The following is a 27,225-nucleotide window of genomic DNA, read 5'->3' on the forward strand; positions in this document are numbered from 1 at the left end:
CGATTGACCGTGACCAGAATGTAAAGGAAGATCCTGGCATGACATCAAAATGCGAGTAAATATGGACGGCTGGGGTACATTTCGTCGATATTAGCAAGCATAAACAAAGGGATTTCTCGCATATTGGTTCATTTAAGCAATGCGTGGTTGCCCAAAGGTGAATCAAACATTTTGAAAACTGTATTTATATCACGCAGCTAGATTAAGTTCGAAGTTAATGATTTGACCGTCGAATCTGTAAATTAATATGAATGAAACGTCCGGACAAAGTTATTCCTTCTTTCGCAGGTCGCTTCTACAACCTGAAATGGATGTTAAGTGGATAATATCTGAAGAGGAAAGAACCCGACATGATGCCTTATTTTACAGCCAAAAACCTCAAGATAGATATTTATCTGGTAAGCGGTGAAATATTTTAACTTGTCTGAAAATTTTTAATATGGCGGTTTGCACTCAACTATGCAAATATTTTTAATATTCCAGGAGAACAAGCTCGTTCTTTATTTATACGATCCAAATTGCCTTTACCGGAGCTCAGCAAAATATGGTTTGTATAAGTTTATTCTACTTGAAATCCTAATTGATTATTCTTTTAGTCTTATATGCACGCACAGAGTAAATCGATTTTTGTACGTGCGGTATAGACTTTAGGTTAATATATTTTCCATTCAGCTAGCTAATTGGTCATGTTTGTGGTTTTACAAACTTCCCTTTTAATCTAAGACGAACTTAAACCGTGTCCCAGCAACAGAAAGTTATGAAATCGGCGTGGCTGATGCCATGATAGAGTTCTGTTTTTCTAGAATCAACGGGATAGTGGTTTGTTTTGAATACAAACGTATCACTTATTTTGCAAATCTATTGTGTTTTTTGTTTGGAGCATTAGCAGAGATATTATATGGGAAACATAACATAACTTGTATTCATTGTATTGGTCAATGTAAAAGACAATTTGGAAGCCCATGTGACATATTGAATTTGCAACGTTGTTATAAGCTTTAGTGTTTACTGGAACTTTGCTAATATTTAGAGGGTTGTTTGCATAGAGGTTGGGGTGACCCTATTAGGGTTAAGCCCCCTTTTATGCACGATTTCACACTGGTACACTGAAGCATGTCAAACGTGGGAAAATGTTAGACAAGTAATTATAGTGAGGTTTACAATCTGAGTAACGAAAATTATATGCCAACTCGCAAGTTTTTAAAGAGTGATATTTTGTAAGTAGTGACCCAACCTACTCAGAGTGGTTTTTTTTTCAAAGTAGATTCCAGTCAATGCTGATTAAAATTATTCTCATAAACTCATGCCGTCGTTTCTTAATCCTGGATCATTATGTTATTTATAGACATTCTCAGACAATCAGGGAGTAATGTATCGTAACATTCATATCTCAGTCTTAGCCAAGTGTTAGTAGGTTTCACCTCAGGCAAAAAGATTTAAACTATCAATACACAAAATCTATTTTAGTGACTGCGTGAGAACATATAATTATGTATGAATTTTGTTTTCGCTCTTTTCGTTAACTTGCAATCAGGCATCTTTTTTTCTTTTTTTTTTCTTTTTTTTCATTTAACTTTGTGTCTGGAAACATGGAGATCCTTTGGAAATCAAAGTAACTGTTTTTTGCCCTCCTCATATACATGTAATGACCTTACATACTTAAAAATTAGCCTCGAAATAAAATTATACAAAACATATCTCTTTTATTCAATTTCTAGCATTCAGGGGAGTGGGGGGGGGGGGGACTCGCATATGAAAGAAGCAGGGATGCTCGTTGTCACATTAAGGGTGTACATTTCAGATTTTTGGTCTCGCTTAGGGTGTTCTGGGCAAAATGCCAATATTTTAAGCCATGACAGTCTTGTTTAGGGCTACGCACAAAGAAATACATTGTATACCCATGTAAATTCTATTTTTAGATTTTTGGTATCTTTTAGGGGTCAAGAAAAGCTTGAACCACATGCAGATTGGTCTCTTTTGGGGGTTCTTTGCAAACTTTTGAATGAGCATCCCTGCCCCCGTCCAGGGGGTGGTTCTCTCATGTTTGAGAAAATCCATATATTTGGGATTCCTAATCTGTGCTCCAAATTTTTTACGGTTCTGTAGCATAAAGTGACTGGAAGTATTTCTACTCCCCCTGGATGGGATGCTAGTCCGTTGCAAGGTTTTCCCCCCCAGCATTAAATTTGCTGATACCCATTTATACATCTAGGTGGAGAGAGGCACAGTTAGAGTTTTTTGTTTCTTGCCCAAGAACACAATGTAGTGCCCCAGCCAGCAGGGCTCAAACCCAGACCACACTATCCAGAGTCTGGCGAACTAACCATTAGGCCACTGTGCCTCCCAGACCCGGGGGAGGGGGGGGGGGGTACTCAAAAAAGTTTTATACGGGGAGGCTCCGCCCCAAGTTCTAACCCCTTACCTTTTATATACCATTTTTGACAGGGGTACCTTTCACTGAAAAAAGGTACCCCTTTCATATACCTAAGAGACATGGCGCAGACTTAAAAAAGGACGTTTTCTTGTCATTTTTATGGAGCGCTTAATAAATTAAAATAATACAGCCATAAATTGCGTCTGTTCAAAATATTTTAATTAAAGGCCGTTTTAAATAGCCAAATGAAAGATTTCCATACCCTTTCATATACTTAAACTCGTGAAATTCCTACCCTTTTGTATACCTGAAGCCTGAAAAAGGTACCCCTTTCGGGCGGAGCCTCCCGTATAGATTTTTGTACCCCCCCCCCCACCGCCCCCCCCCGGGCTCCCAGAGCTTACATATACTGTATATTTACTGTTAATTTAATAACAATGTAATAAAACATCTTGTTATTAGGAAACTTGCTGATGTGACAAGAAACAACAAGTTAGACATTTCTGAATTTGCTGTAGCAATGCATCTTATTCAGAGTCGTCTAAAAGGCACCGACATTCCTCTCAAGCTGCCGGAGACTCTAGCTCCAACCCATGTACCATATGTAAATATTCCTGTCGTGTCTGAAGAGGAGAAAGCAGCCTATGAAAGAGCTTTCATGTGGAAAAATAATGAGAAGACAGGATATATTGATGGTAAGGCTGTTTTAAGTTTGAAATATTATTAACTAACTCCTTTCGAGAGATATCAAGTTGTATCATTGTCTCACTATAGTGTGTTCAGGACAGAATAGTTTGCATGTATAATTAAAAAGTTTAAAACACCATGATCCTACCACCAATCAGGCTTACAAATTGGGCGTCAAAAGTAGTTGAGACAGTTGGTTGAAATGAGTGCTACTTTCAATTTTCCATTTTTGCACTTTAAATGTGATGTAGATTATCAACCATCCCCTTTTCATTGTTGTAAGCAAACAAAGCATGTCTTACAGATATTAAATCCAACATTGTTTTGGGGGAGGGGGCTATAGAGTAAATAGGGTGAGGGGTGAAATTTGTCCGAGGTACTCAGAAATAGCTAAGTGTCTCAACACTTTTGGCGCTCATTGTAGAAAATGGTATCTCTTTAAGGGTCAAATTAGTTTGAGCCACACCCAGATTGGCCTGCTTTAATTTTAATTAGCAGCTGAATTCAATTTTTGTGACAAGCAGATGTCCCACTCCTTTCATATGGGAGTCCCCCCTGCTTCCAGGATAAATATGGCCATTCTGTAAATACGCCACAAAACTAACTCCTAGCCAACAAAGCCATAACCCTTGCATGCTTTTCCTCTGATTGGGAGTGTTTATTTTTTTAGATTAACAAGTGAACCTTGAAGCCTTATCAACCCTCCAAGTTAAGACCATTTTAGTCGCCATGGCAACTAAAATTTTGGAGCTGGCAACTAAATTTGAACCAAGGTCGCCAGCCTGGCGACTAAAATTGAGAGGAATGATTGAAAGCATCAGCTTAATTTGGTGACTAATATTTTTCACTGGCGACCAAAACTTGAGTAGTTGGTGGCCAAATGGCCACTAACGAAAAAAATAAACTTGGAGGGTTGGTTTATTTTTTGAGATTAAAGTGTATATGACATGAAAAATATTTTCTGCTTATTTGAAAGGCCTTACGAAATACAGAAGAATGGCGTTTTTCTATTCGAAATATCTTTTTTCGTTTCAGAGATATTGACGTTTTTGTATTATGCAAATTAGATCAGTGATGACGTCATAAGATTTGACTCTAAAAATGGTAAAATACTGAATAAACAATATCTCTAAAACTATTAAAGCAGTGTTCTTGGAACTTGGCACCACAAATGTGCATCACAAAAGAAACAAAATGTTACTCTTAGGGCTGTTGCCATGACAACAGTTTTGCCGCTGGTGCTCTCTCAATAAAAACTGAAATTCCCAGTTTTTGTCTTAAACCAAGAACCATCTAGCGCAGCCAAACAAATGGTGGGAATTAAGGCAATATGGGAACTATGTCTGTTCTAAGCAGGACCCTTTGTCTCACTTTAGAGGTCAGATATGGGGATATTTGTCTTTTTGACAGAGAGAGACTGGAGCTGAAAGGGTTGCTATGGCAACAATACTAAGGGTGTCATTTTGTTCCTTTTGTGATGCACATTTGTGGTGCCAAGTTTCAAGAACACTGCTTCAATAGTTTTAGAGATATTGTTTATTCAGTATTTTACCATTTTTTAGAGTCAAATCTTGTGACGTCATCACTGATCTAATTTGCATAATAAAAAACGTCAATATCTCTGAAACGAAAAAAGATATTTCGAAAAAAAAATACCATTCTTCTGTATTTCGAAAGGCCTTTCAAATAAGCAGAAAATATTTTTCATGTCATATACACTTTAACAGTTGAACCTTGAAGCCTTATGCACAAATTTGAGTTCTTATCTGTAACTTGTAGGGGTCATGAATGGTCCCTCAAAATGTCGCAGTGCTCGCAATGCTTGCAAATGCTCGCAAAATTTTAGTGGGTGCTCGTTTGCTCGTGCTCGCACAATTTTACAAGTGCTTGCATGCTCGGTTTTTTAGTGAAGGTAGGTTTTTGAAAAGTGCTCATTGCTCGCAAGGCTAATTTTTGTCAATGCTCGTGCTCGCAAAGAAAAACGCTGTGCTCGCATGCTCGCAAATGCTCGCAAAGACCATTTGATACCCCTACTTGTCACAGCCCTCCAACTGCTTTACAACACTAGCCAGACTCTCCAAATAGTTGAAATAAAAGTAATAAAGATACATGTAGTGTTAACAACAAACTTTCAAAAAGTTTCAGAAGTATAATTTATATTTAAATTTTTTATTATACATGTACAGCTGAAACAGCTTGTTCCATCCTTACTGGGTCTGACCTTCCTGAGGATGTTCTAGCAAGAATATGGTGAGTTCATAAAAATTTAATATTATTAAATATTATTTTCAAGGATTATTACATGTGCGGGTAATATGACTTTCTTGTTGGTTATAGGACGCAAGGTACTTGTCTAGTACAAACATACACCATCTTACCTTGATTAGATTAAAAAGAAACCATTTTGTCCAATAATAAAAACACACAAGACAGTGTAAACTTTTCTAGTAAAAAAACAAAACAAAAATAGTCTTAAGATAGACCTAAACAAATAAGAGAATGGTATATTGGTTACATAATGAAGAATTTTGTGTACAATGTAGCAATTAAGTCACTTGTTGACTATAAGTACTTTACTCTACAGGAACTTGGCTGATATTGACCGAGATGGAAAGCTTTCCCTTGAAGAATTTTTTATAGCACTTCATTTAGCTAGATTCTGTAAGAAAGGTATGCAAAATGTAAATGTTTGTCATCATCATTCACTAATAATAATAACAATAACTATACGGTTAATTTCCTTATTTGTTTTCAGAGTTCAGATTGAAAAGGATAATGTTTTGTTCCATTCTTACGTTTAATTTGGAGTGGGGAAGGGAAGGAAGCCTGTAGCTTGGCTCAATGGCAGGGCATCCAACCAGCTCCCATTAGAAGAACTCTCATTTTTTCTTATTAGCTTAATTCACTGACTGACTGATATCTTTCTACAGAATATTATTTTTAGATATAGAGAGAACCGCCTGGCACCTGTGCAATTAGGATACATGTACTTAGATGATTTCATCCGACTGCACAGACTCAGGGCTTGAAGTGCGACACCGTGAAGCGACTGAGAGTCGCCAACGATCCCGAAGATGAGCACGTCCGTGAACCATGAGCACCGCGAGGAGAGGAGGGGTCGGAGCCCCGAGACACACAGCAGGGAGAGCGCAGTACGGACTGGAAATCATCTTAAATATTTTTTAAATGTATGTGGTGGTAATAGATTCTTTATTCTCTCTGTAGACAGTATCCAATCCCATTGGCCGGTCGAGTAGTCAGGAGAAAACCCACAAAATATTGTATCCATGGGACACATTTGGGTATCGGCAGTATTGCCTACTACTAGCACTCAAATACATTTTTAAAAAAAATATTATTTTTTTTTTACTGCATATTTGCCTTTTACAGGCAACGCACTTGAAGGGAGTGTGAATTCAAGGTCAATCCTTTCCCAGCAGGTAATACATTTATTTTAGGCCTGTAGGAGTGTAATGGTACATAAAAATGTCAATGCACTGCTGCAATTGGGAGTTTTCCAATACGGCTGCATCGATCACAAATTTTAATTGTACAGGGTGGCTGGGAGGAGAGCAAATGTACGGTATGACCATATCTTCTCATATGAAAGAAATGATTACTGGCAACACTATAAAGTCACTAATTGCAATGCTATCATAATAGTATCACTTCTATAACAATAATATTACTACACAATTGGTGGAAATATTCATCATATTACTGGAATAAAACTAGTTATTTTTAATTTTGTTTTGTTTTAGTTGAGCAAAAAGTAATTATGTCAGAGGTCGAGTAAACTTCCAAATCTGTATGTCAACATAAGTTTTTGAAAAATATTTTATTATTTTGTGATTTGTTGTGTTGCAGCTTCATCTGCAGAGAAGTTGGTTTTCTTGTGTCCACAGTTTATTACCTTATTACATGAAATTTTCGCGACACTTAAATTTCGCGATTTTGCGAAAATTTTGTATTTTGAATCACTTTAATTTCGTGTTTTGAGTAAGACACAATTTACATTTCCTTGGCAATATTATTTAAATACTGAACGACTTCATCAAAGGAAAAATAACATCAAAATTAACAAAAACGCAAGGGCGGGACTAAATCTCGGCAATAGCAACAACAGAGCAGTTCCAAAATGTCTACTTGTACATGCATTAGTTATTGTTCTTGAGTCAATTGACAACAACATCCATTTAGATTGATAATTCCTTCCTTTAGTGGTACTAAACTTATTCTTTCTTGATTATTGACATAATGCGAGTCACTTAATTTTTCGCGTCATGTTGTGTTCGCTGCACTTATTGTTCCCATCACTTATATTGCACGTTTTTTTGGAATCGGAAATTCGTGAAATTAACGTGTCGCTAAAATTGCATGTAATAAGGTAATTAATTTCCTTTCAGGAACGTGAACTGAAGATAATTAATTTTATAATTGCATTCTAAGCCAATAAAACTTTGGTTTGAAATTTCGCAAAAAAGTTTGATTTTTATTAATGCAGCGTGCAAAGATGTGCATGTCCAATAACCTGGGGCTAGTGGAGTTTTTCCTTCACTTGCCTTACGACCAAGTGAAAGTTTTCAGGGAAATTTTTTGAGGAAATTAATCAGCCTTATTTTTTTCAGGCTAGTTAAAATGACTTTTGGGATAGTACATCTTGGCCATCAATGATTCCTTTGCTCCGATAATGATAATGATTATAAAACAAAGGAAAATTAAGTCATTGAAAAGAATTTTCAAACCTGAATGAATGAAAATTTACGCTACAACGTACAATTAATAACAGATTACAACTTACCACTTATGTTACTTTCCTTTCCTTGTTTCTGTGTAGTTGACGGAGGAGTGTTTTGAGAGCAAGAAACTGAGGTTTGTAAAAATAGTTTTCATAATAAAGTAATATTATATGGATGATTGAACTTTTTGATGTCAGGCTATATTATAATGTATATGTAATTTATGAAGGAAAATAAATCTTTTTTGTTCATTCTGTTCTTATTAGCGGAGCCCACAGCGGCCGGGCCGCGGCGGAGCCCCACCAAGAAAACAAGAAAAGGAAAACCATGAACTGAGGTCATCAGGCTGCGGGGGGCGCGTACGGCGACGGGGCCACAAGATACACTCACTATTGTTTGGGCATCCAAGTAGACGCTGCACAGGATCCGCTGACCAGATCACGTGATCAACGCGGGCCAGGGAACCACAGGCGCGTTAAGTTGACCGCTGACCGAATGGATTGGATTGCGGGCCACAATGCCACGGTCAGTGAAAGAAAAAAGGGAAAGTAAATACCGGGGAGCTCCGCAGGCTTGGCTAAATCTATTATATTACCCCTCTATGACTCTCTTTAATTTATCTAGGTGTTAATTTAATCTGTGCTTTAGTGTACTATTAAATTAATACCGATACATATCATTCATAAATAATTGTTTTGAAATGGAATGAGTGGTTCCTAGTCTGCTGGATACAGTAGTGTTGTTGGTGAATGCTTATTAATGTTTCTTATATGTTTCAGCACTATTAGTTTAATACAATCCTCTTGTTTTGGTTCATGCAGTCACAAAATGTTGTCATAAGTGTGCAGTGGCCTGAGATAAGTACATTAACCAGCTTCCACCCCCCCCCCCAAAAAAAAAGGTGCTCCTGAAAAAAGCAAAGGGAGAGGGAGTCAAATTGCAGTCAATAAAAAAATCACAACATTTTCTGCCTAAGCACATGGGAAGACCAACACAAGAAAATAACTTATCGGTATGTGTTGTTCCAGAAAATACCCATTCCCCTTCCTGGTAGTTTGGGACCCTGCCGTTGTGGAATTCAGTCGCCATTTTCCTTTGACATTGGCTTTTGAAACTCTCCTCCCCCTGGGGAATTTCAAATGACCTTCCTTGGGGTGAATATGGCATGGGTGCTCGCTGGAACTGCAAAATGTGGTCTTTAGCATTGCCGGAATGTAATAACATGACACAACACATGGCTGTTGCATCAGCTTAGATCACCATAAGGATACAACATGTTTATAGCGACAACTGTGCCAAAAGCTGATCCTCAATCAATTGTTGGGAAACAAGACTGCCTAGTGTTAGGAGAATTTGACTGTTGAACAATGACTTGCCATTAAAGGTGTTGTAAGGATGGTATGGCATGCAATTATTTTACCCCATTCTAGAATTAATAGATTTCAAAAAAAGTAACTGAAAGCAGTTTTGTTTGAAATGTTTAAAATGTCACTGCGTGAAGTGATGAAAAACTTTGAATATAAAGAATGTCCATCATTGAAAAGTACAGTACTGTAAACTACTAAAAAGTAATGAAGACTGAGTTTAAATGTTTCTGTCACAGACTTGCTGAGGTTCAAACAGAAAAGCGGAAACTCCTTTCACTAAAGGTAATTTTGCTGGCAGTAATATGAGAGTATGTATGAAATGTTCTTTATGTGCTCAAAGTTTTAAGTCTGTGGATAAAACCTTATTGTATGACCATTCAAATAAAAGCTATTGAGCAGTACTCTACTTTCATGTGATACTGTTTATTATGTTTTACAAAGTGGTTCTAGCTTTTATGACTGTTTTTTAATCAAGTAAGGTCAGCTTCGAGCCAAAGTGGCGCATACTGCCAGAGCTTATCCCGGTTTCCTTAGCATTAAGTAGCTAGGAGTATTTCTACTCCCCCTGGATGGGATGCTAGTCCATCGCAGGGAACCCCCCAGCATTATTTCGCCGGTACCCATTTATACACCTGGGTGGAGAGAGGCACTATGAGAGTAAAGTGTCTTGCCCAAGAACACAAGACAGTGACCCCAGCCAGGGCTCGAACCCGGAACGCTCGCTCCAGAGTCCGGCGCGCTAACCATTAGGCCACCGCGCCTCCCACTACTTTAGGCTAGTAGTGTGTTGTAATTCAGATAAAAGCTTCTGGGCAGTACTTTCTTGTGATATCGCTGTTCTTTTCTCAACTTTCCAAGGTGAAAATTAAAGAAAAAATTTACACTAAAAAAGAGATAAAGGTTTAATTGTTCAAATTGACTAATGGATGCACAGGCATTACGTTGCTGTTCTGCTGTTCTAGGAGAAACTGTGCCATGAAATAGCTGGTGACTTAGAAGAGGAAACCATGGCTCATAAGATCCAAGAGGAATTGGATCAAGTCGAAAGACAAGTTTATGTTTTGGAAAAAGAGGAAAACGAACTAAGACGGGTAAGAAAAACAAATAGTTTGCCAGTGAAAGTGTTCTGTCTGTCTCCTTTCACATCCTGTTTTCTTTAGCTGTGAAAAAGTGTTTGATACTGCAATTTAATTTAATTGTTGTTCCATCATGTGTCTCCTTTTTGTGTGCAATTTTAAACTGCCTGTTCAGGTTCAGGTTCTCTGCAAAGCACGGAAATGGGCCATTTGACGTTTTTGAGTCGATTCTGAGATGCGTTTAGGGGTCGTTTAGACATCTTGATACATTTTTTAGCCGTCCTGTACAAAATAACTCCCAGGGGATTCTCTCTACAGTGGACTATGTGGGGAGACTCCACCCAAAAGGGGTACATATTTCAGGCTGGCGGTACAGTCAACTCTCTCTTAACGGACGCATCTATAAGACAGACACCTCCATAAGACGGACACCTCCATAAGACGGACACCTCCAAAATGCCGCGTGGCAGGCGCGAGCGCGGGGGGGGCGGAGAGGGCCACGCGAGGAAAACGACCCGCGCGGCCCCGCGACCTAGCGCGGACGACGCCGACGCAGGCTACCATAAAACGGACACCTGGTGTTGGTCCCGTTTCCGCCCTTTTTCCAGTCAATCAACTGTGACTAAACTCCCTATAAGACGGACTCCTCTCTAAGACGGACAGTTGGAGCCGGTCCCAAAGGTGTCTGTTTTAGAGAGAGTTAACTGTATACGGAAAAGTAAGAATTTGCGATTTGGAGTATAGTAGAGAAAAAAATCATTAAGGTATTTTAAAGAGCCTTTCAAAATATCTCGAACAGATCCACCTTATTTAAAGTTATTAAAGGGAAAAGTTTAGAAAAGCGATGCATTTTTTTTTGCAAGTGGTATGTGAAAAGAGCACCCTTCCTGTAAAAACGGTATATACCGTTCGTTAGCCCTGGGCACACCAAGGGCCAAGCGGAGGGGCAATCGTGAAACGAGCCACGGTGTGTGATCAAATACGTTACTTAAAACGCAAGAGTCTTAGCCCTGTCAGTACTGTCATCCGGCAGAGGGGGAATCCGGGGGGATCGGGTGTTGAGAGGTGGGCCGGGGGCTCGCGGGAGGGCTTATAACGGAATTTTACGGTATAAGGGTAAGGATTTGGACCTTGGGGCAGAGCCTCTTCATATATTTTTTTGGGGGTATTCCCCGAGGGAGGGGGAGGGGAGGGGTGGCGACTGACTAAACAGCATGAAAATACAACCAAATTCTACATTTCACGAAGAACGTTAACAACGACTACATTTTCCACGTCAGTTTTGTACGATACCATATATATTATAGCTGGTTGAATTCTGAGGTGAATAGGAAAAAACTCACAGCTGTTATCAGTTATTTGGATTTGAAAGGCTTTTTTGTCATGTTAATACCTTTATTAGCATTGATAACTAACAATAGCGCAATCTTTTACTAATTTGTTATCGTTGTGGTTTTCAAGCTCAATCTAGTAAATTCGAGGTTGCGTTCGTCTTTTAAACGTACAGAATGCAAAGTTATAAGAAAACTTTACCGCATATGTTTTTATGTTCCCATACAAACGAAACAGTACATTACAATTTTAACAATAAATTCAATACATCTGTTATCAAAAATGTACAAGAATGATGAATAAAGCTAAACTGACTCTAAACTGTTAAGGTTTTTTTAGCTAATAACCAAATGGGTATACTTCGTTCTTTGCGTGCTTTCTCTTCCTTGTTTTTTCTCGAAAATTCCACTTCTATTCGGTTAAGACATATTTACACTGTCTCTTCATGGTGTGAGCAACGCTTGAGCGCCCAAGCGGGTCTCACAACCAAATTAGCATGTGTTCTTGAGCCTCACTGATTTGCATTTCCTTGCAGACCCTGCAACAATTGAAAGACAAATCGAAGAGAGAAAGCTTCAAGCCGTTTGATCGAAGTTTTCTCCTTAAGCGACAGCCTACTGGCGAAGATATCTTTCGTGGAGCTAGAAAGAAATACAGAGAGCCTCCTACAGACAAAATAGACGCAGAGATACAGAAATTCTGGGGAGAAAATGGCGACCTGAGCGGTAATATTTCCATTGTAATTAGCAATTTAGTTTGCGTGACTGAAGTACCGAGTCGGTTTTAATCCCACTGATATTTCAATCTCGCGATCCAGTGTCCGTTTAGTTTGTAAAACATATCTAATTTGCTTGTCGGCAAAATCGCCTCATAACTCCAGAGAGTTCTTTTCGAGAGTAAACATTGACTGGTAGCCATTTTGCGATTTTGACAAGTTTTGTTCGGCAATTAGCTACATACGTGTACATGCCCACGAAAAACTCATTCAATCTTTAAGAAAGTCGCTATTAAACCTTCTCAACTTCTTAATCTCCTTCAACAATGTTTGACAAGTTATAAAACAAAGAAGAACTCTCGCACAAGCGCTTAACGTTTAAATGCATATTTTGCTGTTTGTTTTCCTATAATTTGAATAATTATAATCACGTCGATTGGAAACTTGAATGGTGTTCGTTACTTATACGCGTTAAATTCTATTTTTCCGTCCTTTTTGAAGAAAATTCAAGCAAAATAGGATCTTCCAAATCTAGGTGTTTTCTTAAAGCGAAATACTTGCTTGTTTGAATTTATGCAGTTCCAATGTTTTTCTCGTTTCTAGAAACAACTGCATATGTTAACCTGTAAATCTGACACATTTTTGTCGTGTGGCTATAACTAATACGCCGTAGTTACTCAAGGGCAATAATCTTTGCCTGCATGTATGTAATTCTTTCTTATAGCCTGTTGTGTCTGCCTTATATCGTTATTTGTATTATTATGCAAAGTTTCTGTCGCTCGCAGAACGTTAAATTGTACTCAAAGATTTAGTTTTTTAGCCAGTACAGGGCGTGGTGTTCTGCTTTCATGAGTAATGAGCGAGTTCCTGTTTTGAACTGACAGACGCGAATTATTCAGAAACATTGGTGCAGTGCAGTTTTATTTGCGATTATTTGCGCTACTGGCGAGAATAGGTGTTAAACTGTGTCATGTCCAATCCAAGAAAATATTACTTAAAAATTGCTCTATTTACATTGCAGTAAAAGTTATGAATTCTGTCCTTAATCCGACCCACTCGTTGACGAACGAACTGTCAACACTGTTGTCTGGAGCGCCCACCAAAGAAATGGAAGGCGCAATGCCTGAACACCAACGTCCAGGACACGCCCTTCTCAGGGAAATTAACAACACGTTGGTCGATAAATTATAACAGACGGACATCATTAGCATATTTTACTTCTTTAAAACGGATGGAAAGCAAGGACCGTGTCGCTTTTTATCTTATCGAAGTATTTGCCAAAGCGGAAAATGTTTGCTTTCAACGGAGTATTGTTACGCGCGCAGGCTACAAGAACCCCGAGACACCTACTGTAACAACATGGCGCGAAGTTTTTCTCTGCCAAATTTTGTTACCTGGCAACGCCGCTGTAATGAATAAAAGGACTCGTGGGCACATTTTAAAATATAGTTCTCTACCAGTTTAGGTTTTGAGTTATAGTTCAAGTATATTTTATCTATACGATGAACTTCATTTGTGTTTCAGGGTTGCTTGTGTGCTTGTTGTCTTATTTTGTTTTCGTCATCATCATTATCATCATCATCGTCGTCATTATTTTTATCGAGAACGTTTGTAATGCTGATGTGTCATGACATATTGTTTTGTGTACTTGCCGACGTCAAATTTATGCGAAAGTTTAGTCATCGAATCTAAAATAATCCTATTAATTTGATTCCCTCTATACGTGCACAATTATCAGTACTTTTTATCTGTAATATCCAAGAAGAAAAGCTCTTGTTGAAAAATGGTAATGCAAACAGCTACCTTACAATCTGTAACTAGAGTATTGCGTGACCATGTTTCTCGCTACAACTAGTGTATTGCGTGACCATGTTTCTCGCTTTAACTAGTGTGTTGTGTGACCATGTTTCTTGCTATAAATAGCCTCCACGTGACTTTGCATCCCATTTGTTGTGTCAACAGATTTTGGTGCTTCAATATCAGAAGAGCCTTCAACACCGAAGTTACACACAGCAAATATCCGACAAGACCAGTTCGGACGCACCGTGATAGAGTTGAGCGAAAGCCACGAGACGTCAAGCTCTAATTCCTCCAAAACTTCTTCTGGATCGGCTTCCCCAGCCTCTAATGGGGTCAGCAACGACTTAGACGCAGACAGATTGCATTCTGTTTACTTAAACAACAGCGAAGACAAATTAAACGAAAACCAAAAGCGAGACGAAACTTCTAAGTTGACGAGAAAGGAAGAACAAGTTCAGGAGAGCAACAAAGAAGTGGAAAAGAAAGCGCTTGATCGTGATGATAAAGTAAGTAGTACATGTATAAAGCACAGTAGAAATCCGGATTTTTCAAACTCACCTCCAAGAGAAGCTAAATTTGATTTGACGGAGAGATCAGAAGCTCGAGAGATCGGGGAGTTGGAGGAATCGAGTGTAAAATCGTAGTGTTCCACTGGGTGAACCAAATTTAAGGGAAACTACTTTTGGTTCGAGTTATAGGAAAGTTTGAGAAATCTGGATTCTAGCTAAAGCACATCTACAAATGTCCTAAACAAATAATGTCAGTAGAGAAACGAACGAAACAAGTTTATTTCAGTTTTCAGCATGAAGAGCTGTGAATTTACTGAACGTCGATCGGTCAATAGTTAGCCGCCTTTTATTTTTATTCCCACGGTATTCCACGTAAATGTTTATTGCAGACTTTTTTCCCACGTAAATGTGCTTAACCAACAAGGCAATACCGGTAGACGTAGTGTTGGGTTGAGGTTTTGTAAACCAACGTCCGTCGTGACGTTTGTAGACTTGTCATGAATTTTTATTTGGCATATATTATTGCGAAAGTCGTGGGAAAATGCAATTTTTACCCAACGTGCAAAATAATCGCAGAACTATTTATAATTAAATCTCAGCGTAAATCTCAGAACTTATTGTAAATCTCAGCGTAACCGTGGTTCGTTTTCGAGTGCTAGAGAAAATAGCCCACAATACTTTAGATGTATTTTGCCTAAAAACAATATATGCGTAAGTGGTTGCTTTCGTACGAAACGTATCCAACATTAGGGGTTATATTCTAAGTATTATCGTCACAACGACTAAGGGTTCATCGAAAAGTACGATTGTTCAACAATATAGCGTTGATTGGCCTTTAACTTTAGCAACAATAAGCTATTTTCGATCTTTCGTTTTGCCTTCAGTCAGGTGAAAACTGAGTTTTGTGACATGTTTATTTTCGCGTCTGAAATTTACAGGTTAGAATAATAATGGCCGGAACCGGTAATTTTTATCCTGTGTCAACAAAGCTGACTGATATTGGCATTACGAATTTTATTACCAGAAGCCAGACATATATTAAGTATTAAGGCTTGCTGTCGATCGCTGGGGTTGCTTAATTGCGGTCGTTTAACTTGCTATACGCACAGCAAATGCACAAGTAGGTCATATGCTGTAAACAGTCTAATCTTAGTCCGGTTTTCAAAATCTCCTTACTAGCGATCATTTAGGACCTTAGTTCCCTTAGTAGTAGTCTTAAAGTTTGCGCGTAGATCAGAGCCACGCAGACGACGCACCCATCAGTATAGCGAAGCGCGCGAGTGACGCACGACCAGACAAGACCAGACAAACAAACCGGAACGGGGACGACAAGACAGATCTAAACAGCCGGGTCCAAAACACTTTAAAAACGAAAACTTCGCCTAGATGCCCACTTTCTCTCTCAGAACACGCTATTGTTTTCTGAGCCTCGTAGGGATATAACCATTTTGCAGTCTATTTTTAGACCTCGCGCGCTTCGCTATTCCTGCTACACTGTATCATTTTTAATATTCAAAAGAAGAATGTTTTACGCCGGCTCTCTGTGCGATTGTGGATAACGAGAATTGACTGCGACAAACAAATAGATGAAAAAATTATAAAAGAAAGGGGAGGAGCAGGATCTCCACTCGAGTATTACATAGGGTCGGAGGAGGTTATTCTCCCTCCCTCCCCCCCCCCCCTTCTCGCCCCTATCTAATCCCTGAGCGAAGAGCTTGCTCGCAGGCATTCGGGTGTCTCGGTCGCTGTAGTCTTTTCTCCTCTCTGTAACGTTTGCATGTTCTTTCTTGGCCGTCTCTACAATCTAAGACCTGGAACTAGCTGTTGTAGATAGCCCTTTCCATCCAGATTATGAAGTTAGTGCTAAAATAGAAAAAAATAGATTGTCCTTATTAAATCCGGACAACCTAACCGACTTGTTGCCCTGATGAGGACGGTTGTCCGTATTAGTTTAGTATGTTTTTTGGTTAAAATTTTTGTTTCCCCACAAAATTACGCTATTCACCTCCAAGAATGTGTGGACCAGAAGAGTGTGTTTATTGTGAGGAGCCCAAGGGCGCGGGCACTGGGTCAAAACTGGTTGCCCGAACGCACTTTTAGTCGTCTTGGACGACCGGACAACCGCTAATTTCGAGCACTGATTAGTTCTGATAATTACCCCTGTCTCTTGCTAGGACAACAAGGGCTACTTGTCGATGAACGGCTCGTCTTCAAGTGATCCGCAGCCAACGATAAACGGTGATTTACCCTCAGAATCAAAACAGCAGATCAAGTTAGAATCCAAGAGTATTGGCGATAGCACAAGCGACAAAAAAACTATGAACGAGAATAGGACTGACGACGAGAAAACCGGCTCTCTTCAGATGCCGGCAAAAAATGGCCCACATACCACGACGAAGCCAGTGGAAGAAACAGTTCATGTTGCCACGGCGCCAACTGCTGAGTCCTCTGCGGCCACCAGGATGGAAGGCTTGTTTCTAAATCTGGAAGAGGACGAGGGATCTCTCGGAAACAAAGTCAGGTACTTGTTTATTAATGATTATGTCTATCTGTCTATCTGTCCGCCTGCCTGTCCGTCTGCCCCTTTTCTGTCCGTCCGTCCGTCTGCCTGTCTGTCTCTCTGCCTGCCTGCCTGTTTGTCTGTCTGCCTGTCTGTCTGTTGCTTGCTTACCTGTGTCTGGCTGTCTGCCTGCCTGCCTGCCTGCCTGCGTGCCTCTGTCTGCCTGTCTGTCTGTTTGTTTTATGTTGCCTTTGCGACCTACTTCGGCCGACCTAACGGCCAGGCGTAAATATTGTGGCAGCAAAACTATTTTCGACGTAACTTGTTCGGATTAAATGTGTACAGGAAAGAAATTGCATTGTTTTGTGTGTAAAGGAAGTCTGCTTCAGAACCGGGTGGTTCTAACTCTTCATCCGAGGGAAACTGGTAATCCCAAAATATTAAACAAAACTGAGTATGTTATTGTGGGCATCGATTTTAGGTATTTATGCATACCGTATCCTCTGTTGCAGAATCACAGACGATGCTAAGCTAAACAACACAGGAGAAACTTCACCACGTAGTTTGACGCAAGAAGAACTAATTCCTTACGTAATGGAAGAGAAGAAGAGAAAAGACGAAGAAAGAGCAAAACAGAGGGAGTTAGATGACGAAATGAGGCGAAAAGCTCGAGAAGAGCTTCAGAAACAAGAGGAGCAAGATAAAAGGATTGCGGAACAGAGAAAAGCCATGTTTGTGGAGGAACGACGAAGACTCGAGCATCAAGTGACTCTGGCACAAGAGGGACAGGAGCTTAAGAAGGCTCCGTTGTCAAGAACAGAAGCTGGGAGAGCCATTGAACAGGAACTTGAACAGCAAAGAATACGTGAGGAATTAACGCGTATTGAGATCGAGAAAATTAAAGAAAAGGAAAGAGCGGAAATGGAGAAACAGAAATTAAAACATGCGAAAAAGGAAGAGCATCCTGCAGCTTTTCAAAACAAGGATCTCATTCAGAAACCAATCTTTGACGAGAAAAAAGACTTTCTGGATGGCGGTGATGTGCAAGGGGTCAGGATTTCATCCAAGAGGGGGAGTGTTATTGACTTAAGCGAAGACAGTGGAGGGGCTAGCGATGAGGCAAAGAAAAGACCGGTAGAGAATCGCCCAGCTCAGAAGCCCATGTATACTCAGCCTCAGTCACAGACAAACCTGCAGCGCCAGCCTCAATCTCAGGCGCAGCCTCAATCCCAACCACAACCTGTAATTCGCAGGACGAAGGACAGCACAAAGACGTCGGCAAACAAGAAGGCTGAAAATCGGAAAAGCTTCATTGAACTGGAGATTGAACGGCAGAAAGAGCGGGACGAAGAAGCTAGAAGGGAGGCGGAACTTGTGCGGCGAATTCAAGTGCAGAAACAAGCTGGTGACAACAAAGGTGTTGAAATGCGAAGTGACGAAAAGAAAGCCAAAGAACATCGCCCCAGAGAAACATCTGAGACAAACGGATTAGGTGCAAAACCGCCTCCAGTGAAGAAACAGACTGAAGTTGAAACAGTTGTTCAGCGAACGAATTCTGCAGTTGTCGAGTCACCTCCAGTGGACGAGGTTGATGCTAAAATAGGAGCGGCGGACAGCAGCGAATCACAGTTAAAGAAAAGGGAAGACGAAGAAGCGAGACGTAAAAGAGAAGAGGAGAAAGAATTGTTTAGACAAATGCAGGAAGAGGAACGAAAACGAAGAGAAGCACATAAAGCAGATCTTGAAAGAATTAGAAAAGAGGTGGACCGGAAGGAAGCTGAAGAGTTATTGCGTTTGAAGCAGTTAAAAGAAGAAGAGAAGAAAAAACAGCGTGAACACGAACGCAGACTAGCCGAGGAACGCGAGCGAGGACAGCGCAGTAAAACAAGAGGAGCACAAACAAGAAGCGACTTCTAGAAAAACAGCATTTGCAGCGCATAAGCTGATTCTCGAGCAGCGTGTTTTGAAAGCGTTAGAGGAGAGCAAACAAGAACAAACTCTGCCTAGAAGACGCGCTTCAAGCTTTGAGCACCCGACAGAAACGTTTGGTCGAGAGGAACCAGCCCCCAAAGAAGAAGCTAACGAGGAGTACCCCAGTACTGGGGTTAAACTAAGAAAAGCTAACTTCGAGAAGGCAGGAGCAAGGAAAGATTCCAAAGAAGAGTTGCGAAAGAAGCGATACTCGCTCAATATTGAGCACACTCGACGCTTGATTCCCTCTACGGAAGACGCTTCTTTACGAAATAAACAGCCAGGGTCTGTGGCAGGGCGCCGTTTTCCGCTGATGACGTGTTTGGTAAAGGAGCGCAGGCTCAACTCGAAAGAGAGGAAGAGTTATTGAGGCGAGTTGGAGGAAAAGTGCATTCGAATGAAGACAAACCCGTAGCCAAAGCGAAAAGTGTGGGAGATCTGTCTTTGAAAAAGGGGCAAAAACGTTCTTAGAAGAGTTTCGTTTAACGCAGACGAAACTGATACGGTAGATGGCTTTCCTACATTTTCCGATTCGAAGATACAGAAAGAGTTACAGGAACAGCGCATGCGTGAGGAAGTCGTGAAGAGGGAGATAACAGAAAGAGAGAAAAAGCATCGGCTTGAAGAAGAGAAAAAGAAAGCAGCTGAAGTTGCTGCTGGCAAGAAAGAGACGAGTCTGAATGACATCAAAAGAAATCCACTTCCCAACAAAATTCAGGTGAATGATTCAGATTGTTATAGCCTGTTAAAAAACAAATTATGTAGTCAGTTTAGTTTCCAGTATTAGTGTGTGGAGTTGATAAGGCGGGCTTGGAAAAAACCCGTTGCTTGAGAACATCTCTTTGCGCACTGATTTCAGTCTTTAGCAGGAGAGAGGACGTCTCAAATTCGTGACGAAAAAATCGTGTATTTTCTCTTGATTGGTTGTTAAAGGCGCGCGAAAATGTTACGCTTACTGAACAACCAATCAGAGGCACTATGCAGATATCTGGATTGCAACGTCATCAGAATGGGAATTTTCTCGTTTTGGAATCACAGATGTCTCTCTTGGGTGGAATGAAATGAGAGCAAGACTAGCGACTTCTGTTTAGTACTGACTTATGCAGCTTATCAGTGGTGGTGTTAGTAACAGATGTAACAGACTGTTAGTATAAGATTATTGTTTTCTATAGGGGCTTTTGATTGCTTCGCGAAAATCGTGGGGCTTTGCTAGTTGACCGATTAACTTAACGTGTCCTTTTCCTTACCACCACCTCAATGGCGCCCTCCTCTGTTACCCAACCACTCAGCCAGCCAAGTGATTGTAGAAACTGCTAGCAAACGCCCCCCCTCCCGTCACCACCAACAACCTTCGCGAACTAAGACCATAGGTCAAGTCAAGTCAATTCTAAGTCCCCATTCACAGCAAAGCCCTAATGCACAGCTGTCATCTTTCACTAGGTCAAAAAGCCGTCAAACCGGGACTCTCTGACTCATTCAATGGCCGCTCAGTGGGAGACAAAGTTACAGTCTCAAGAAGGGAACGAAGTTCAGTAAGTGCTCGTAACTACTTAGATGGTATTTAAGACGGAAATGAATCAAATAACCCCGTATCTTAACGTCATGATACAGCTAAATTGTGGTGCGTGCGCTAAGTAAATCGTGACCACTATCACGCCTCGCTCCGCTCCATCATCATCGTCATCATCATCATCATCATCACTTTGTTTACCCTCGGATGTTGCAGAGTAGCTTATACAGCTAGTATCTCCGAGCATTTCAGCACGGTGGGCGAAGACCAGAACCACAACACCGAGAACTCCAGATCCCACAGGGGCTGTTCTCAACCTAGGAAAAAAAGTAAAATATGGAGGTTTTTTGTTCAAGTGGTTATTTTCAAAGGTTCTTTCTTTTCGTTGCCAGTTGTTATTTTTAACTGGATAGTTTCTGCTGCAAGTCTCGGTCTCATCACTCTGCCGTCTCACTTGCCCTAACATTTGCTTATTCCATGCCTTTGAGTAAAGATTACGCAAACGTTTATAAACGTTTCCTTTTTTGCATTTTTGTATTATAGGGATAAAAAGGAGAGGAAGAAAAGCCGGATCGAGGTGAGTTGTCGGTTCTAGTTGAAAGAATTTAGTTTCTGCACAAACATGTTTGTTTTAAGTCCTGGCCAAACGGATACGCAAGTGGATGCAAGTAGAAAACTTGCGTCCACGTGTCTTAGTTTGGCCAAGACTTAAATGCACTTCCGTTGACTTGCAATGACTTTCCTTCACTTTGGTCGCGATCAAATTTGCACGCAAGTCAACACAAGTTTTACACCGTTTGGTCACCCAACGCAAGTTTTTGTTGTTTTCTTCAAGTACTGAATTGCAGCGCTCGCAGTAGTGAAAGAAATGGCTTTTTTGACAACTTGCGTGCACCTGCGAGTCCGTTTGGCCAGCCAACGCAAGTCTGTGCGCAAGTTCAACTTGCGACTTCTTGCGCCCACTTGCGTTACCGTTTGGCCGGAAAAATTTAACATTGTAACTTTATTATCATGCTAGATTGAAAAAGAAGAAGAGAGACGAAGGGAAGCAGAACTACAGAAAGAACGGGAAAGAGTTATGTTGGAAGTTAAACAGAAAGAGGAAGCGAGTAAATCCGAGAAACAGGTCGGTGGAAGAGAACATCATTTTAATTTTGATGACAATGAAAACGGTCAACGAAACTCTAATGTTGCATGTCATATTGCATTTATGTAATAAAGTGAAGTACCGATTTACTGAATAAGCGCCGCCCCCGAATAAGCGCCGCCCTCGAATAAGCGCCGCAGTTGGGTCCAAAAAGTTAATAAGCGCCGCCCCCGAATAAGCGCCGCGGTACCGATACGGCGCTTATTCGATGAATTCCGTTAAACTTAAAACAACACTACAAAGCAACTCTAAAACAAACTTGGAAGTTTCTTTCCAGCAAAAGCGATGTTTTGCAGTTCAAAATGATTGTTTTACCGCTCGCCCATTAGTTTTTATATCTAACATTCTTACAATACGTAGTTCTGTAAATGTTGTGAAGGCCGCAAACTTTCCAGGACACCAAGCGCCACTTCTCCCTTCAGCAAGAGACAAATACTGAGAACCAAAAGACACTATTTTCAATAACAGTAAAAGATTAGATTATTTCTGGCGGCTTAATTTTAAATAAGCGCCGCCCTCGAATAAGCGCCGCATTTGAGGCGCGAAAAATTTAACAAGCGCCGCGGCGCTTATTCGAGTAAATACGGTAAGTAAAGCAAAATCTTTATTAACAGTGTCAGTGGATTTAGTCTCTGACTAACCTAAGATCATGCCCTCCCTCCCTACTTATCACTCCGGGACAGACTAATTGGGGACACTAAAAAAATGTGTAGTTTAACTTTAAACTACAATTCAAACCTCCTTAAACCACAGTCAAACCCGGCTCTCGTAAGCGAAAACACTTGAGACCTGAAAAAGTGTCCCTTCTGAAGTGGCGTCTGGAATGTTTAAAATGCGGTGTTTGAATGTGGCTGGGACCATCGACTAAGTGTCCACTTAAGGGAGGCGTCCGTTCGCGGACATCTTATTTTGTTTTTGGATAAAGCTAAGTCAGTTGACTTGCTTTTTTTCTTCAGCGAAAAATCGAAGAGGAGATTGAAAGAAAGCGAAAGGCTCAAGAAGAAAAGGTTGGTGTTGTTTTTGCTCACGTGCGAAAAGTTTTATTATGCGAAGTTGAATGTTGAGTCATTTTACTATATTATATGTTTATTACTGTGGCATAACTGTTTCAGTAAGGTAAATGGTAAAGTCTGCGTTTAAGCCCAGACTCGTTCCCAGTCCCTACTTATTTGTTTCTAAAGGCGATAAAAAACTGAGGCGGAATAAGGCAAGGGTTGCGGGGCAGGCTGGGAAGGGCGAAGAAAAAGTACCCGATTTTCGTTCGGCCTTCCCTTGATGCAATGCGTTCTAGTCAAAACCGCCAAGGGAGCGACTGGGAACGAGTCTGGTTTAAGCCTAGTGGCACATCAGGGCGGAGCTTATCCAAGTTTTAGTACCATGAAGCGACTTGTAGTATTTCTACTTCCTGGATGGGATGCTAGTCCATGTTTCAGTGCACAGTGCAAATGCCTTGTCACTGGTAAAGATGCAATGCGGTCTGATATTTAAGTAAGAAATGCCCCGAATAAGCAAGCTTCTCTATATGGGTTTGTAACAATCTCGCCTTCAGAGCCCGCGTTTCGTTTGGTCAGCACCGAGGAACGCGGACTCTGGCCAAATCCGATGTGAAAGTCCGCGATTCACGGAGTTTCGATCGTCGTGCGCCGACTCAGACATTATTTTCGTTACAGCTGATTGGATGACAATTGATGATACGCACTCTGTGCATGCTCAAAAATAGGATTTTGCAAGTGTCCGCGTTCTGAGTGCTGACCAAAAATAGCGGGTTCTAGGGATGAGTTTGGGTAGGTGAATAGGCAAGAGGTATCGCGTGGTTTCAATTAAAAGTGCAGCACGTAATAACCCTACGTAATACTCTAATGTCAACCGAGTAAGATACCCTTCAGGGCCAATTTGACAAGCAGTTGTAATTTATGTAATAAAACTACGCCTAGTAAAGAGAAATCTATCTTGTCAATAAGCGCGCGCATTATATAATTTACATGTAGTCCTTCTTGTTTAGCCAATATGTGACGTTTTATTTTCATTTTACGTTTCAGGAAAAGCGCCAACAGCGGACCTCGGCCATGAAATCGTTTTTTGAGAAAATGGGAGGAAAGAAGTGATCAAATAGATGATTTTTTGTGAAGTGCAATCCTTGTTTTCGGCTAGTTTTGCATGTAATGTATTGTCGGGCCAGTTACCGCGAGTGAGCAAAGGCCTTGGGAACGAGTGAGACAGCAACAAAGGAACAACGATCAGTTTGTGACGTCATAATTCATTACGTCACAATATAGCGGGAAGAGAATCCCTGGGTACTAGGCTGCTAATGCGACGTTACTCTGCTCTGCGCGTGCTCTTGCGTAAAAAAAAAAAAAAAACATGCCTCATTTGACAGTACTTGTAATGTTTTCAACATTTTTTCGTATTTATACACCCAATCTGACAAATCTCTTTTTTTGGCCTTTCACAACTCGTGGTAAATTTGCAAAGCAAAGATCTCAGTTAACTGACTCGTACTGGCTCCAAAACGGTTGCAAAGCGAAGAAAACGGCGAGGGGTATGATTACACTAGGCGCGCTATAGGTTGTGTATTGTAAAATATATTTTAGGGTGGTTGGGAGAGTTGAATGGTGGGGGGGAGGATGTACATGAAATGAGGAGCACTGTACTTTTTGAGGCCAACAGAGAATGATTTTTTTAAATCTTTATACGGGCGATTTTTATGCATTTTTTTAAATTAAAATAGTGCGCTTATACTCGAAACCATAATCCCGCAGTGTATTTATAAAGTGTATTTAATTTTCTTTTTAACTTTGGTCATTTCTTAGAAGCGAAGAGTAAGAAAGTCACTACCCCTGTCGCATTTATCTCGTCTCTCGGACATGATGTTATCTTTAGAAAAAAGATGAAAGAAGTGGCGGTTTTTTTCTTAAACCATTGTTTTATAGACATTACAGCAATTTTGCGTGGCAACGAACATAAACAATTTGTTTTGGGGAGGGGGAAGTGATCATTTAAGAGAATGTATAGAAAGTTCCCTCCTCCCCCCCCCCCCCCCCTTTGCCCTGTTGATTCGTATCATTTTTAGTAGATTATTCATATAGATAATGGAAATTATTAAGCTCACGAATTATTCATATTTACTAAAGTTTCCATATATCCTAAACCTTTTATTGCATTAACAAAATGTATTAAAATCTTCGGGTAAAATGTATTATAAAATGCTTTGATATAAAAAGTATATGCAGTATAAATTTTAAGTAATCTTTTCCCCAAGGGTAAAATGGGTAATTATTTTTGTATAGTTAGACAAACACATGAATTTCTAATGTAGTGAATAGATATAGTACCAGTTTATTGTTTAGAACCTCAGCTAATTAAGGTGATTGGGATTAAACTGAAGCTATTGAAACCAGTTTTGTATGCCTTGCCTTGTTGTCTGATTAAAGTCTAAGTCTTGTCGCAACCCAGTCCCTAGGCGTGCTCACCTAATGAAGTCTGGGCTCTATCGTTGGCGGTGACGTCACACAAGGGCCCGCTTCCGCCCCAGGGTTTGCGCGGTCACCGATAATGAGAGAACGCCTTGTAACTAGGCTGGTCTTAATGCATTCAACCATCCCATCACTCGAGATGGGCTAGCTAAAAGTGTAAACGGTCAAGACTTCGAGTAAGTGGCCTAGCCTGTAGCATGAAGCGACTAGGGGAATTTCTCCTATCCCCCTTAAAAAATTTGTTCGCTTTGGTTCCCATGTTATCTACACAAAAACCAACACCTATCCGTAAGGTGAAAATTTTCAACGTCCAACGCAGCTAACCATAATTTTTCCCTTTTCCAGTTTGGAAATGTTAATTAAATCTTATTTAGGCAATCGCGATGAGCTGATTGCAAAGCAAATTGTTCCAGAACCCGACTACACACATGACTAGGGTAAACAACTGCGTTGCAATTTGGCAAAGGCGCAGATGGTTATTTCTTAAAATTTGTCCTGTTAACAAGTAGACTATCGAAATTAGCAGGTGGCTCTATTCATGTGTTAACTGATCATATGCGTTTCGACACAGAAATAACGAAGGGCACGAAATTTTTGTAACATTTTTTCTGCAGTTTCTTCGATATGAATTACCTACAATATGAACATCTTCACTTTCTGGTTTATGCATCATCTGCCAGCGTGTTTTAATTCGTGTTAAATATGGGTATTTGAGACAAGCAAATTAGAATATGTTGATGACATAATGTATTCAACTGAACATTAACATTGTGGTGACAAATTTGTATGTATAAAGGTGCGGTTTTTACGACGAGCTTTTCAAATTATCTCTACATTTTCCTGAGAAGTGTACTTTGATAACCAACAAGTTGCTTGCCAAGCATCGACATGATACGGAAATTAAAGGAAAAGCGAGGCAACTCCCCGCATTCCGCTGTCCTCGAAGCTGTTATGATTTTCGTTTTCACAGCCATTGCGTTCCTGCTTATTTGGTGACGAGATACACCAAGTAGAAACAAATGATACGAAATGTAAACAAACTCATTTTACAACATTGACTGGTCTTCAACTGGCATTATCCTACAAGCGTAACAAATCAATCTGGTTCCCTTGGATGAATTATTCTTGGCTTAATGCAAATTATTTGAGCGGTTAAATGCATTCTTTTCAACATGGCGTCTCTTTACAAGGTGTTTTTCCGACCTGTTCTGGACTGACTGGACTCCATTCAGCGTGACCTCGGAAACTACCAAGAATTATTTACCTTTGTGAACACTACTTTGAAATCTAGCGCTGTAAACATTAGAAATGACTTAAATCCCTGTTATATATGCCTGGAGGACATCGGAAGGCTGAGATGACTTAATTGCTTGCCAGAAAGTTGCCTAGTAAAGCATGCTAGTACAGACCCTTATGTTATGTGAGTAGATTGTGAAAATTTACTTGTTATAGTGGAACGATGTTCAGGTTTTAACCTGTCTTGTGGGTAGAAAATAAACGTCGAGCGAACTCAATCATGGTGTTTGGGTTGACCTTCTGGTGCTTTAGTCATTGTCACAGTTTCGCGAAGCAGGTAAAAATTCTAAAATGTCATTCAAACTAGAACAACGTAATTTATTATACTCGGTGGAAATGCCTTTCTAAATAGTCAAGGGCTTTTTGCTATAAAAAACTGTAAACCAGTGCACGAATAGAGGAAATGTACTTAGTAATATTAAAAAACAAAAAGCCTTTCCCTTTTCGTGATAACGAATTTAATATCCCGATATAGAAGGATCAAGTTACTAGTGAATTCGAAAGCCATTTCAAGGCGCCCTATCCATAGCCATTGCATATGAAAATTGTTTTTTCCGGCCCAGGCTGAATATTTTTATTTTTCTGCCGATGCTAGGCTGAAAATATTCTTGTGAATATTCTTAACTAGATTAATTCTAGCCTATGACATTTCCGTTGTGTTGTAAACCATACATATGTACAAGTATCGTTCATAAGAACGAACATTTGGCTAGTGAAGGTTTTTATCGT

General features: G+C 40.2%; 1 pseudogene across 1 annotated transcript; it reads left to right on the forward strand.

Moving 5' to 3' along the window:
- Nucleotides 1-25,124, forward strand: LOC144638112 (uncharacterized; annotated as a pseudogene). The gene is made up of 19 exons (XR_013567884.1): nucleotides 1-157; nucleotides 289-398; nucleotides 484-547; nucleotides 2,837-3,069; nucleotides 5,248-5,311; nucleotides 5,646-5,731; nucleotides 6,452-6,501; nucleotides 7,899-7,933; nucleotides 9,404-9,449; nucleotides 10,130-10,258; nucleotides 12,111-12,300; nucleotides 14,253-14,596; nucleotides 16,774-17,120; nucleotides 17,612-19,788; nucleotides 20,511-20,602; nucleotides 21,124-21,157; nucleotides 21,599-21,706; nucleotides 22,684-22,734; nucleotides 23,767-25,124. The product of XR_013567884.1 is annotated as an uncharacterized LOC144638112 (transcript).
- The last annotated feature ends 2,101 nt before the right edge of the window (nucleotides 25,125-27,225 follow it).

Source organism: Oculina patagonica, chromosome 14 (assembly GCF_052425735.1).
Source record: "Oculina patagonica isolate OP01 chromosome 14, crgOcupat, whole genome shotgun sequence".
In the NCBI taxonomy this organism is placed as follows: Eukaryota; Metazoa; Cnidaria; class Anthozoa; order Scleractinia; family Oculinidae; genus Oculina; species Oculina patagonica.